Genomic DNA, 12,573 nt, shown 5'->3' on the forward strand with positions numbered 1-12,573 from the left:
TATCTCTCCTATCCCTCTCTCTAACTCATCTGATATCTCATTTGCACTTGAAAATTCAACTGCATGCACTATGGTTCAATGTGTTATCCCCCCTCCCCCTCCGTCGTCATCCACTGCTCCGACCACTCTGCCCTTTTCATCTCCGCCCCCCTCGCCATCATCATCCCGCTCGACCCCATCCCACCCATACTCCCTTCGCCCTCGCTCTTCACATCTGGAGGTCTCTGAAACCCTTTCCGGGCTGGGTATTGTCCCTCTAGGCCCTGGGTTCCTTACTACCCGGGGTCGCAAATCATATCTCAATAAAGCCATTAGGCACGCGGGCGCGGAAGTAGCAGCTGGGCGTCAAGCCACCATAGATGGGGTCCTTAGAGCAACAAAACCCCCAAAGATCGGCCCCCCATGAAGTGCATCTCCTTCAACTGTAGGGGCCTGGCTAGCTCCCCAAAAAAGCTAGCCCTCAAACGACTTTTTGAGGTCGAACTTCCCGATATCATTCTCCTACAAGAAACCCTTGGATCTGCAGAGTCTACTACACGAGCCCTAGCCACAGTAGGAGCCCGATGGAACTTCATAGCTTCGGATGCCATGGGCAGATCGGGTGGCCTGGCGTTCGGATACAATCCCAGTTCTATCAGACTTGACTCCTCTTGGGGAGGTCATGGATTCCTAGGAGCTGATATATTCTCTATCGAACTCGGCCTCTCCCTTCGCATTGTCAACATATATGGGCCTTGCCAACAGAGGGAAAATTATTGGAGACAACTCCTCAGCTGTAATCTATTATCACTTGATCACATCATCATAGGAGGAGACCTGAACTTCTCCCTGGGATTCAGTGAGTCATGGGGATCATCGGCCCAGATAGATCCCCTCACAGATTTCATGAGACGATTATTGGAGCAACATGACCTCATTGATATCCCACTGCAGAAGCCTCATCCTACATGGAGAAATAGAAGGATAGGATCGGCTGCCCTGGCCCGAAGATTGGATAGATTCCTGATGAAAGGCCCTCTGATTCATCGACTGCACACATACAAACAGTGGGTAAGCAATGGAGGTATCTCAGACCACTCCCCAATTGCTATGGAAATCCAGGGTCCGCATCTGAAACCAAAAGCACCTTACAAGTTCAATCATCTGTGGCTACAAGACCCTAGCTTCTCTAATCTGATTACAGCATACTGGAGAGCTCACCCCATTGATCGAGAATCCTCGATGGCAAGGGGATTTGTTAAAAACCTGACTGAGCTCAAGCATATAGTGATCAATTGGGCCAGGGAGAAGAAGAATCGAGAAGATGAGCAGCTCATCAAGGTAGAAGAAGACCTGAATGCTCTTCTGGACGAGAGAAACATGGGGTTCATAACTCAGGATGACAAGGCCCGCCTCGTGGAGCTGGAAAATCAGAAGAATAATATACTAAAGGGTAGGGAGGAATCTATCAGGCTTCGTAGTAGAGCTACTTGGCTTAAAGCCGGAGATGAGAATACCAGATTCTTCCACAATTTTGCCAAAGGAAGGAAAGTGGCAAATACCATATGGAACCTCCCTCTCCCCGAGGGGGGACTGGCAGACTCCTTTAACAAGCTCTCATATCTGGGTACCTCACACTTCAGAGACCTATACAAGAACCCTGCAGGTACAAATCTGGCAGAAATCATCAACGTGGCCACACACTTCCCCAGATTTGTAGAGGAGGAGGAATCTGAAGACCTTGAAGCCCCCGTCACTATGGCAGAACTGGAAAGTACTATCAAATGGTTTCAAAAGGAAAAGAGCCCTGGGCCGGATGGCTGGACTATAGAGTTCTACATTGCCTTCTTTGATCTGCTGGGAGGAGATATCTTAAAGGTTGTTGAGGAAAGCAGGACCTCGGGTAGTCTCTACAATGCTATTAACTCCACTTTCATTGCCCTCATCCCTAAATCAGACAACCCATCCTCATTTGATGACTTTCGCCCCATATCCCTCTGCAATGTCCTCTATAAGATCATCTCTAAGATCATTGCCAATAGGATCAAGCCCATTCTTTCCAGACACATCTCCCCTCAACAATTTGCATTTCTGGAAAACAGGCAGATCCATGAAGCCATTGGCTCGGCACAAGAGGCGATACACTCCATCTGGACTAAACATCTCAAGTGTATCCTGCTGAAGATAGATCTATCCAAGGCATTTGACCGAGTAAGCTGGCTATATATAAAAATGATCCTTATTCACATCGGTTTCCCCCCTACCTTAATCAACTGGATCATGGCGTGCATCACCTCCCCCACCTTCAGTATCTTGATCAATGGATCAGCCTCACATTTCTTTCACTCCGAAAGAGGGCTGAGACAGGGCTGCCCCCTCTCGCCACTACTCTTTCTTTTGGTCATAGAAGCTCTAAGCAGGCTTATCATCTCTGCAAAAAGGGAGGGGACTATCAGAGGCCTCAAAATCACGGAAGTATGTTTCCTCACTCACCTTCTATTTGTAGATGATGTCTTAATTCTATTGGATGGCAGCGTACAGGACTCAACTTCTTTCACTCGTATCCTAGATCTCTTCTCAAAAGCTACAGGCATGGAAGTGAACAGATCAAAGTCCACTATCACCGCGGTGGGTACCACAGCAAATGAAGCACTCGTGGCCAGACAGGCTTTTCCTTATACCACCCAGCCACTGGACAGAGGCCTCAAATATCTGGGATATTGGCTAAAGCCGACATGTCAAAAGATAGCTGATTGGGTATGGCTAGTATCAAAGATAGAAAAAAGGTTAACATGCTGGAGTCACAGATATCTCTCCAGGGCTGGGAGACTAACCCTGATAAAATCTGTACTTGAAGCTACCCAAGTATTCTGGATGGCATTAGCTTGGATACCTCGGAACATATTGGCTAAACTACAGCAGCTATGCAATAGATACTTATGGGCTGGCAACCAAGACAAGCGCATCTTTGCCTGGATTGGCTGGAACAAGATAGCCATACCCAAGAAATGGGGAGGTTGGGGGTTGAAGGAGCTCCCTATCTTCGCAAAAGCACTAGCAGGAAAAATGGGTTGGGCCCTACTAACGACCCAAAGCTTATGGACCAGTATTACATTCCACAAATACATATGGCCACTCAGCATCTATGACTGGGTAAGGCTCCCTGAGTGGAACAAAACTGGCATATCTTCGATATGGAAGGCCCTCTTACATTCACTGCCTCTCATTAGAGACAACCTGGTCTGGCGTATCAGAGAAGGGAACAGTGCAAGGATAGGTCTTGACCCCTGGACGGGGAGTGGGGGAAGGCATTCACTACCACAAGATCTGGTTGCACACCTCACAGCACGGAACATAAAGGTAATCTCACAGATTGCGGACCATGACCATTCGGATATCTTCCACCAAGCTTGGAAATCAGCGCACCAACTAAACCTCCCTGGAAGATGGCATACAGCATGGGAAGAATACAGAGATGCCTTAACAGAATCACACATTAGAATCACAGAGGGCCCGGATGAACTAGTATGGAACCAGGCAGAACACGGGGTATACACACCCAAGGATGGTTACATACAGCTCATTGCTCATAAAAAACCTGAGGTAAATGCTAGTTGGTGGCAGAGTATATGGAAACAATCCGCTTCCCCACGATCAAAGCTCTTCAATTGGTGCATACTGCGGAATAAAATTCCCACCGGAGACCAGCTTATGAAAAGAGCCCAGCATGGCCCCACGTGGTGCGTACTATGTAAGGCGGACTCGGAATCTACAGACCACTTATTCCTAAATTGTCGTTCGACATTGAACCTGTGGAAAAACCTCAAGCCTTTCATAAACTTCGCGGGCGATTGGGCTGGTACTGATATCATTAGCGCATGGACTGATTGGGAAAAGAATAACAGAGGTTCAAAATCTATCAATCTCCCCATCATTGTAAACTGGGCCATTTGGAAAACAAGAAACAGCGTGATATTCGAAAACAAGCCAATTCACTGGCCACTGCTAGAGGCTAGTATTGTAGCTGCCCTGAGGGAACTACCCGACCCACCCCCTCCCTCAACTCGACAACCTGCCCCGCCCCCTCCCATCGACCCAAGCACGCCTTGGGCATATTTCGATGGGGCGGCAAACCTGCAAAGATGTGGTGGAGGCATCATCCTACATATATCAGAGAATCATCACTACAGAATTAAGGCTGGACTGGGAGCTGGAACCAATAACTTTGCAGAACTCATCACTCTCCGCCACTTACTTCACTTTGCCTTGAGGCACCACTGCACTAGCATCAATATATTTGGGGATTCACAGATCATCATTAACTGGATAAATGGCACAGCTACTTGTCACATGCACTCACTCAGCATTATATTACATGAAGCACTGACATTCAAATCAGCTTTTAACAATATTACTATCTCTCACATCTACAGGGAACACAACAAGGGTGCCGACAAATTATCCAAGGAGGCAGCGCTGATGGACAGAGGCATCTGGGAGATTACAGAGGTTAAAGATCAGCAGGAACAAAAATTTTTCCACCGACCGTATATAGACCCGGGATATCCAACCTTGGGTCAGCAAGTAGCACAATAGGAACCGCTTTTATTTAACAGCAGTACTTACATAGACTCATACTGAATTTTTTGATATTTTGAAAATGATGAACAGGCTACTGTAATAGAACAGTCCGCATACCCTGCGTGGTAATGCAACTTAACAGCTCAACTGTTAATACTTGTAAAAACAGACACTCTCATGTAAATTTTTTGCTTATTAATGCAATATTTATGGATTTTTCCAGAGGAAAAAAATTATAATTTTATATAATGGAGATGAATAAATATAATTTATATAGTTTCAGAAGTGAGGAAACTTATGTATTGTGTTCGAACATGGATATCATTATATGTGTACTCTAATGTCATTTATTATGTTAGTGATTGGGATATTATATGTTTGTTTGTTTGGTTTTTTTTTTAAATGAAATTTAATTTTGATTTAAGTTTTAATTGAAATTTTAATTTTCTTTTAAAGTTAATTTCACAAAGAGCTATGAAGAGCTTTTTAGAATGAAGGGGAAGGAATTACTAAAAATCCTCGCACAAAAAGTTTTGCTTTTTTCATGAAGGGACAAGTTGGGGTTTAGAATTTTTGCCTTTTTCATGAAGGGACAAGCTGGGGTTTAGAAGTTTTGCCTTTTTCATGAAGGGACAAACTAGGGTTTTAGCATTAATGTTTAAGGAAAAAACACTCTTGTGTAATTTGGTGAAGATCCATTGGATGTGAAATACTCTTGTGTAATTTGGTGAAGATCCATTGGATGTGAAACACTCTTGTGTAATTTGGTGAAGATCCATTGGATGTGAAACACTCTTGTGTAATTTGGTGAAGATCCATTGGATGTGATGGGAAGTCAACATATTACTCAAAGGAATAGACTCCCCATAAGTAGCCTTAATGGTCAACGTACTCTCTTAACACAAAGTAATGGTCCTTACTTGTGAAGTAATGGGCCCCTAGAATGATATATTTGCTTGTCTATACCTAGATTTACTAATCCATTATGCTCCTTAAGTTCATGATTATTCCAAAATGTGTCTATATCATCAAGATTTAGCGTTTGGCATTTTTCCAAGTATTATGGACTCAACTCTAGTCTTTTCTTGTTTATAGAATCAATCTTAAGGAGTTTTCATTATTATTTCTAATTTTTTTAAGCTAGGTACTTTTATTACATGTTAAAAACCTTGTGGAGATGGTATAGGTGCCTCATTTGATCATAGGAACATTGAGCAATATATTTTGAAGGATTATCACAAGATTGTTTGCCCAATGCCTTGGAGACATGAGGGACAAAATGAATCATTCTACCTTGCAATAAAGTATCTGAATTGGCTACCCAAGAGTAGTCCTGACATGATTTGAGAAGGTTCTGGTGGGAGTTTTAATGTGTAAACCAACATGGTAGCAAAGATTAACAACATACCTACCTTCAACATGATTCTAGGATTATATCCTTGCAACCATGAGATTGTATTTACTCCCATTGTTGTATTAATGACATCTACAAGGTTGTGGTTACCTTCAGTGCAATTCTAATATTATGTATTGGCATCTTCAAGTTTCATCTTGGACCAAGCCACAACAATCAATGCCTACAAGCAAATAAAGTGTGATCAACTACCAACCATGAGCCTCTCTTATCCTTAGTATGCAACATGAAAAGGATTGCTTCATGAGCATGTGGTGTAAATTGTTACTTGTTTTAGATTATTTATGTCTCTATTGAAAAGTTTAAAATTAGCATGATCTTGAATCTTATATTTATGGGAAGCTTGTACTTGAACTCATGGAGAGATGATGCATGAAATGTAAACATTAATTCTGATCTAAATTTATGAAGGGAACAAAATAGTATAAGTATTGGTAACCAAAATACAAAGATACAATGAAACTTAACTTCTATAATAAAAGGGAAGTGTTGAAACTGTATAAATGCATAATGAAAAGAAACTAGTTCGAACAATGGTAGCTTATCTCTGAGAAGAGATGTGACAGCTACATGCCTTCCCATACTATCTTACAATGAGGTTCCAAGGCCTTGTTATCATAAAGAAGCAATGAGAAAAACCCTAAACATCCAAAATCTTAGCCCTAGGAGATGAAGCGCCAAAAGGCTTGTGGGTCTCAATAGGGTAAGTTGGAACGTCAACTTCCTAGGGTTGTAAATTTGGCATACGATCTTCGTTCGAGGTGCTCTGTAGCTTGTTGGAAAGGTATAACCAAGAAGTAAAATTTTTCATTGCACTCACTAGTCGTGCCCATTTTTCCAAGAAATGTCATTCAGGGCCACAAAACGACTCCATAATTTCAAGATCAAAATATTGTACAAACTACCAAAATAGAAAATTGTGTTGTGAGCCAATGGAATAGGTGGGTGGCGACCGATATCTACCAGGATCAGTCCTCCCACTTAGGAAGAAATGGTCTCCATTGTGTTGAGTGCCTCCATTAGATGGGGAAACTTCCATTAAACTTGGCCCCTCGTGAACCACTTGCCTTGGTGCAAGAGCTCGCCTACTTTGACAACCTGATATAGATGGATCCTCTGTTGGCGAATGTGGTTAATTTGTATGTCAATTATATGATCAATTATTTCATGTTCAATGCAATTTGGGTTGATCTATATCGGAGACAGTTTCTCTGTGATTTATTATGTGTACAACAATGGTAGAAAGTATGGTCAAAGGAGGTCCACTTTGAACATTGGGTGCAGGCCAAGGAAGGGGGGGATACTTAGCTCAAAATTGTTGTCACCCATAGCCTTGGTGATGGTGTAAGTTCCATAATGAAGTGGTTGAAGCTTCTGATGAGCCCTTACAAGGTGTTCCTTCTGTAAATGCAACCAAACCTTGTATCCCAATTGAAACTTGTGTGGTACCCTGTGTTGATCATGGAATTGTTTGTATTTAGTATTGGTTTTCTGCAAGATATCATAGACCTGTTAGTGAATGTGTTGATGTGAAGGCCATGGATGTGGCCACAATATTCTTCTTACTTTGAGATCAAATCAGGAAGAGTACAAATTTCTTGGTTTGTGAGATGATCTTACTGCATTGCTTAGCATAGATCAAAGAAATGGCAGTAGGCGAGGCTACTTCTGATATCTTATATAGTTGTCTTCCCAAAGTAATAATAACATTATGAGGTCTAGACTCATATACAGCATGACGCTTCCACAAGTATGGTTTGCCTAAAATAACATCACAGACTTCAAGGGGAGAAATATCACACAATACCTCATCCTTGAAGGGCCTGATGCCATAGGACAAGCGACATTGTTGGTTGACGCAAAGGTCTTTCCCTTGGTGGAGCCACCTTATGGTGTATGGTTGCAGGTGTGGTGTTATCAACAGACCCAACCTCTTAACATCCTCTGCTAATATGATTTTCTTTTGACTCCCACTATCAGCAATGAAATGCAATGGACCACCTTTCACCCTCAAGTGTGAGTAAAAGAGGCACTCACTTTCTTCCAAATATTCAAGCTCATTTTTTTAGAAATTGGTGGTAGCAATGTAGCACTAGGTTCTACATCAACGATCTATTTATGATTAGGATTAGATCATTATATTATTTATTATCCATCTTGATGCTTAAAATGTGGATAAAGTGGAGGAATTAGTTCACAGGACCATTTTTACCAGAAGGACCCAGTTTGGAAAATTGGGGTCTGAAACCTTTTGGGAGCATTTAGAAGGGGGGGGGGGGGGGGGGGGGGGGGGGGGGGGGTGTAAAACTCTTCCACTTTAGTGTGGCACTCTTTTTTCATATTCTACACATAAATACCTTTCCAACGACATAAGAACCGCCTCAATCAAAGTCTGTATGCAAAAGTTATGCCACTCAGAAGTTGACCTTCCTATTTTCACCACCATAATTTGAGAGGATGCCAAGTCATCCCCCATTATTCATGGAAAATGGGTTAGCCACATGATTTTGATGAAGAAGACTCTATAAGAATCCATAATTTAACTTTGGTTAAGAGATGAGAGAGTCAAACCTAACCATGACTAGTAGGTTATTGGGTTGTGTTATAAGTGGGCCATTGGGAGCAAAAGGGGTTCCATTCTTTCAAATTCATTTGTTCCATGGATGAGCAAAAATAGTCGAGAGGGATAGGATATAGAGCATACAAATAGGATTTGTGCACTATAGTAGCCCATGAACCACTGGCCATACTTCTTTGTACTCGCAATCATTTTCTATTCAAAGAAAGAGAGAAGAGCAACCTCACCTTCCAACTAGTTTTTCTCTTGAAAGGGTTTCCCAGGTCATATCTTGTGCCAAATCATAGTTTGTGAATTTTTATTTCATTGTTCAATATTTTTTGCATAATTTAAATTTGCATGCATATGCAATTAACAGTAATCTAAAGAGAAATATAACCTTAATAGTGTATATTTCAAATTTTTAAATATAGTTTTAATAGATCTGTCATGACAAACTGTCCAATGGCATATCCACAAGAGTTTATGGATCATATTGGTATCAAAGCAAGATTTTTTAGGTATATTGTGGATATTTGTAGGGAATCTAGATCGGCTAAGAAAAAAATTGTAAAACCCTAGTCATGGCCAAAAAATCTATGAATATCCCTCTTGATCCTAAAGGGGAGAGGTTTTCATGGATGGAAGCACAAGTCACGGATATAAAATATAACATAAATCTCCTTATGTAAAACCTAATTAATAATATTAGGTTATTCAGAGAATATGGGGGTTCTAATACAAAGAACAGATCAGAGAGGAGATTAGGAGATCAGGAAGAAATAGAGAACCAACCGAAGAAAGGACCCAAAAAAGATCAAACCAGTTTAATTGCCATGAATCATTCACAATCCATATTAAAAATAGAATTCAAAGTTGATATCAAGCCCTACCAAGGTGAGATCGACGCTCTAAAGCTAAATCATTGGTTGCAACAATTAGAAGTTTATTTTAATGTCCATCATGTTGAGGAAGAACAAAAGATGTGGTTGAAATTAGATGCCCATGCCCTCACTTGGTGGGAAAGCCACATGGAGACCCTGAGGTTGGAGGAATATCCTCTAGTGACTAACTAGGAGGACTTCAAAACCCTCATAAAGTCAGAATATTACCCTATTAGGTATGTAGATGACTAGTGGATATGATGGCACTACTTAAGCCAAAAGCAAGAGCAGACCATATAGGAGTACAACATAGAGTTCAAAAAGATGGCCATGATGTTGGGTATCTCCTCAAAGAAACCAGACATACTCCACAAGTATCTGGGTGGTCTACAAAACCATCTGCGGAAGCAAGTGATGTTATTCAAACCCAGATTAATGGACGAGGTTTGTGTACAAGCACAGTACCTGGAGAACATAGGCCTAAAGAAATGGGTGGATCAAAGAAAAAGGAGAAATATGATGCTTCTAAAGAGAGAAAGAAGGATTTGAAAGGGGGAAAAGATAAAAAGGCGACAACCACAACATACCAGTGCAAAGATCCCAACAACCACTACAACATTGACAACCATATAGAGGTGAAGTGTTGGAAGTTGCATCTAGAGATTAACCCGAAGAACAAAAGAAATATAATAACAAGAAGAATCTCATAGCCACCTATTCAAGCAACTAAGTTGAAAGCAACTCAGATGTGGATAAGAAGATTTTTTGTATGTTAGTGAAAAAGGAGGTGAATGTGACTAGCCTTCAGCAATAGGAAGAGAAAGAAGTGACCAAACTCTTTCATATAAAGATATAGGTCAAGAAGATAAATATTTATGATCTATTTGACCCTGGATCCCATGTGAAGCTCATTGCAGTAGATCTGGTTATAAAATTGGGATTAGAAGTTCATGACCATATGAGCCCATATCCATTAGGATGGGTAAATAAGTATGTATATTTGAAGGTAAAAAATAGTGCAAAAATAGATTTTCCCTCGGTTCTGATTTGATTGATGAAGTAGAATTAGATGTAGTTCCCCTTGATGTAAGTGGAGTCATGTTTGGGAGTCTCTACATGTACATGCGAGATGCAATATTCATGCAAAGAGCCAACTAGTGTCGGCTCATCAAGGATGGACAATCGTTCACCATCGATGCACATAAAGGCAAGTCGGAAATCTCATTGGTAAGTGCTAGTCAAGCAAGAAAATGATCAATTCCAACAAGAAGTATGTTTTGTTGAAAATAGAAACAAGAAATGCTAAATATAGAAGTGCTAAAAATAGCACTGCCATAAATAGCATTTCGGGATACCTTCCTATTTTAGTTAGTCCCTGAACTAAAATAGAGAAGTAAATTTCGAATTTGATCTTAGCAGTTGTTTGTAAAATAATTAATTAATTCATCTTGATTTAATTAGTTGTAGAAAATCAAACATTCTATGTGGGGACATGCAACAGTTATCCCATTGATTGAGGAATTTATCCCTTAGTTAAAGAGATAAGGATGAGTTGTAATATTGAGTTGTAATTAGTTAGCTCATTTAACTAAGTTAAGTCCAGTTAGATTAGTTCAAATAGTTTGTTGAACTAATTGTGAGTTTAGCTAGTTAATGCATGCATGCATGTAACTACTGCACTTCAGATAACTGAATATTCTCTTATAAATAACTCATGCATGTTAGTTCAGTCAGAGACCCAGTTGAGATCAGATGATGGGACAGTGTACTATCAGTTGCAGGAATATTCCATGGAGGATATCTCTTGCATGCAGAAGGAATTCATTCCTTGAGGATTGTGCAGTTACTTCTTCAGTTTAGTGAGTGTGTGATGAGGCCAATCACACAGATGGCATCATTGGGCCCCAAGAAAAACTACGCAAGGAAATAGGAGGCTTGGAGCGCTGAGGGAAGGCATATCTTGTGTCTATTCAGTTTGTGAGCTGTATTGTTTGATTGCAGAGAGAGCAAGATAGCTTGTGAGCTGATTCTTTTTGTAATCTAAACATATTTCCACTTGTATGATAATATAGAGATTGGGGTTTTAGGCTGAGGCTTTCCCGGGTTATTCTTCTGTGTTCATGTGTGATTGATTTCTCATTCTCAGTTATATGTGTTCTATTTGATCTTGCTCATATTCAATTAAGCTTCTGCAAATTTTTTTGTAGAAGTAGATCTTGTATTTTGCTTTAGTATATTGCATAATTTGTTGATCTACAGTGGGAATTTCTACATGTTTCACTATTTGTAAGAGAAAATTATTGTGTAGAAGAGTCTATAAGAGGCAAGAAATCCTTGGAGGGGTGTACTAAGAAACAAAAACAACAACTGGAAGAATTTCTACAGGCATATTGGGATGTGTTTCAAGAGCCTAAGGGGTTACCATCCAACAGGAAAGTAGAGCACGAGATCCTAATATTATTGGATTCCCCATTGCCAAACATTGGGATGTACAAATATTCTCTTATATAATCAAGTGAGGTGAAGAAACAATTGCAACAACTACTGTAATAGCATGTCATTCGACCATGTACATCACCATGTGAGTCAACCATCATCATTGTGCCAAACGATGGGACTTGGCATATGTGTATTGATTACAGGGCATTGAACAAAATCATGCTCAAGAATAGGTACCCCCTACAAAGGATGGATGATCTGATGGATTAGTTGTAGCAAATGAAGTACTTCACCAAGCTAGACTTAAAGTTTGGATATCATTAGGTTCAAGTCAAAGAAGAAGATACTTGGAAGACTGTTTTCAAAACCAGGGAAGGGTTGTATGAGTGGTTAGTCATCCCATTCAGCCTATGCATTGCACCGGCTACATTTATGAGGTTAATGAATGATATACTATGCCCCTTTATATATTCATTTGCTATTGTCTATTTGGATGATATACTATTATACTATGCTACCTGGGAGGAGCACAATGTTGGGCCTAATAATTGTCCTTAAAATACATCCACTTTCACTCCATTCAACATCCACTTTCTCTCCATTCACACATTTTCTCACCTCTATTCCACCACCATGTCATGGCATTAGCTTCACTTTCATCATTAAATGCATCACCATTGTGGTTTCCAAAACATTATTAATTCTTAGTATTTTTAAGA

The sequence above is a fragment of the Pinus tabuliformis genome, chromosome 6 (genome assembly GCF_031772625.1).
Source record: "Pinus tabuliformis cultivar Carrire ecotype Pingquan chromosome 6, CPIR1, whole genome shotgun sequence".
NCBI lineage: Eukaryota > Viridiplantae > Streptophyta > Pinopsida > Pinales > Pinaceae > Pinus > Pinus tabuliformis.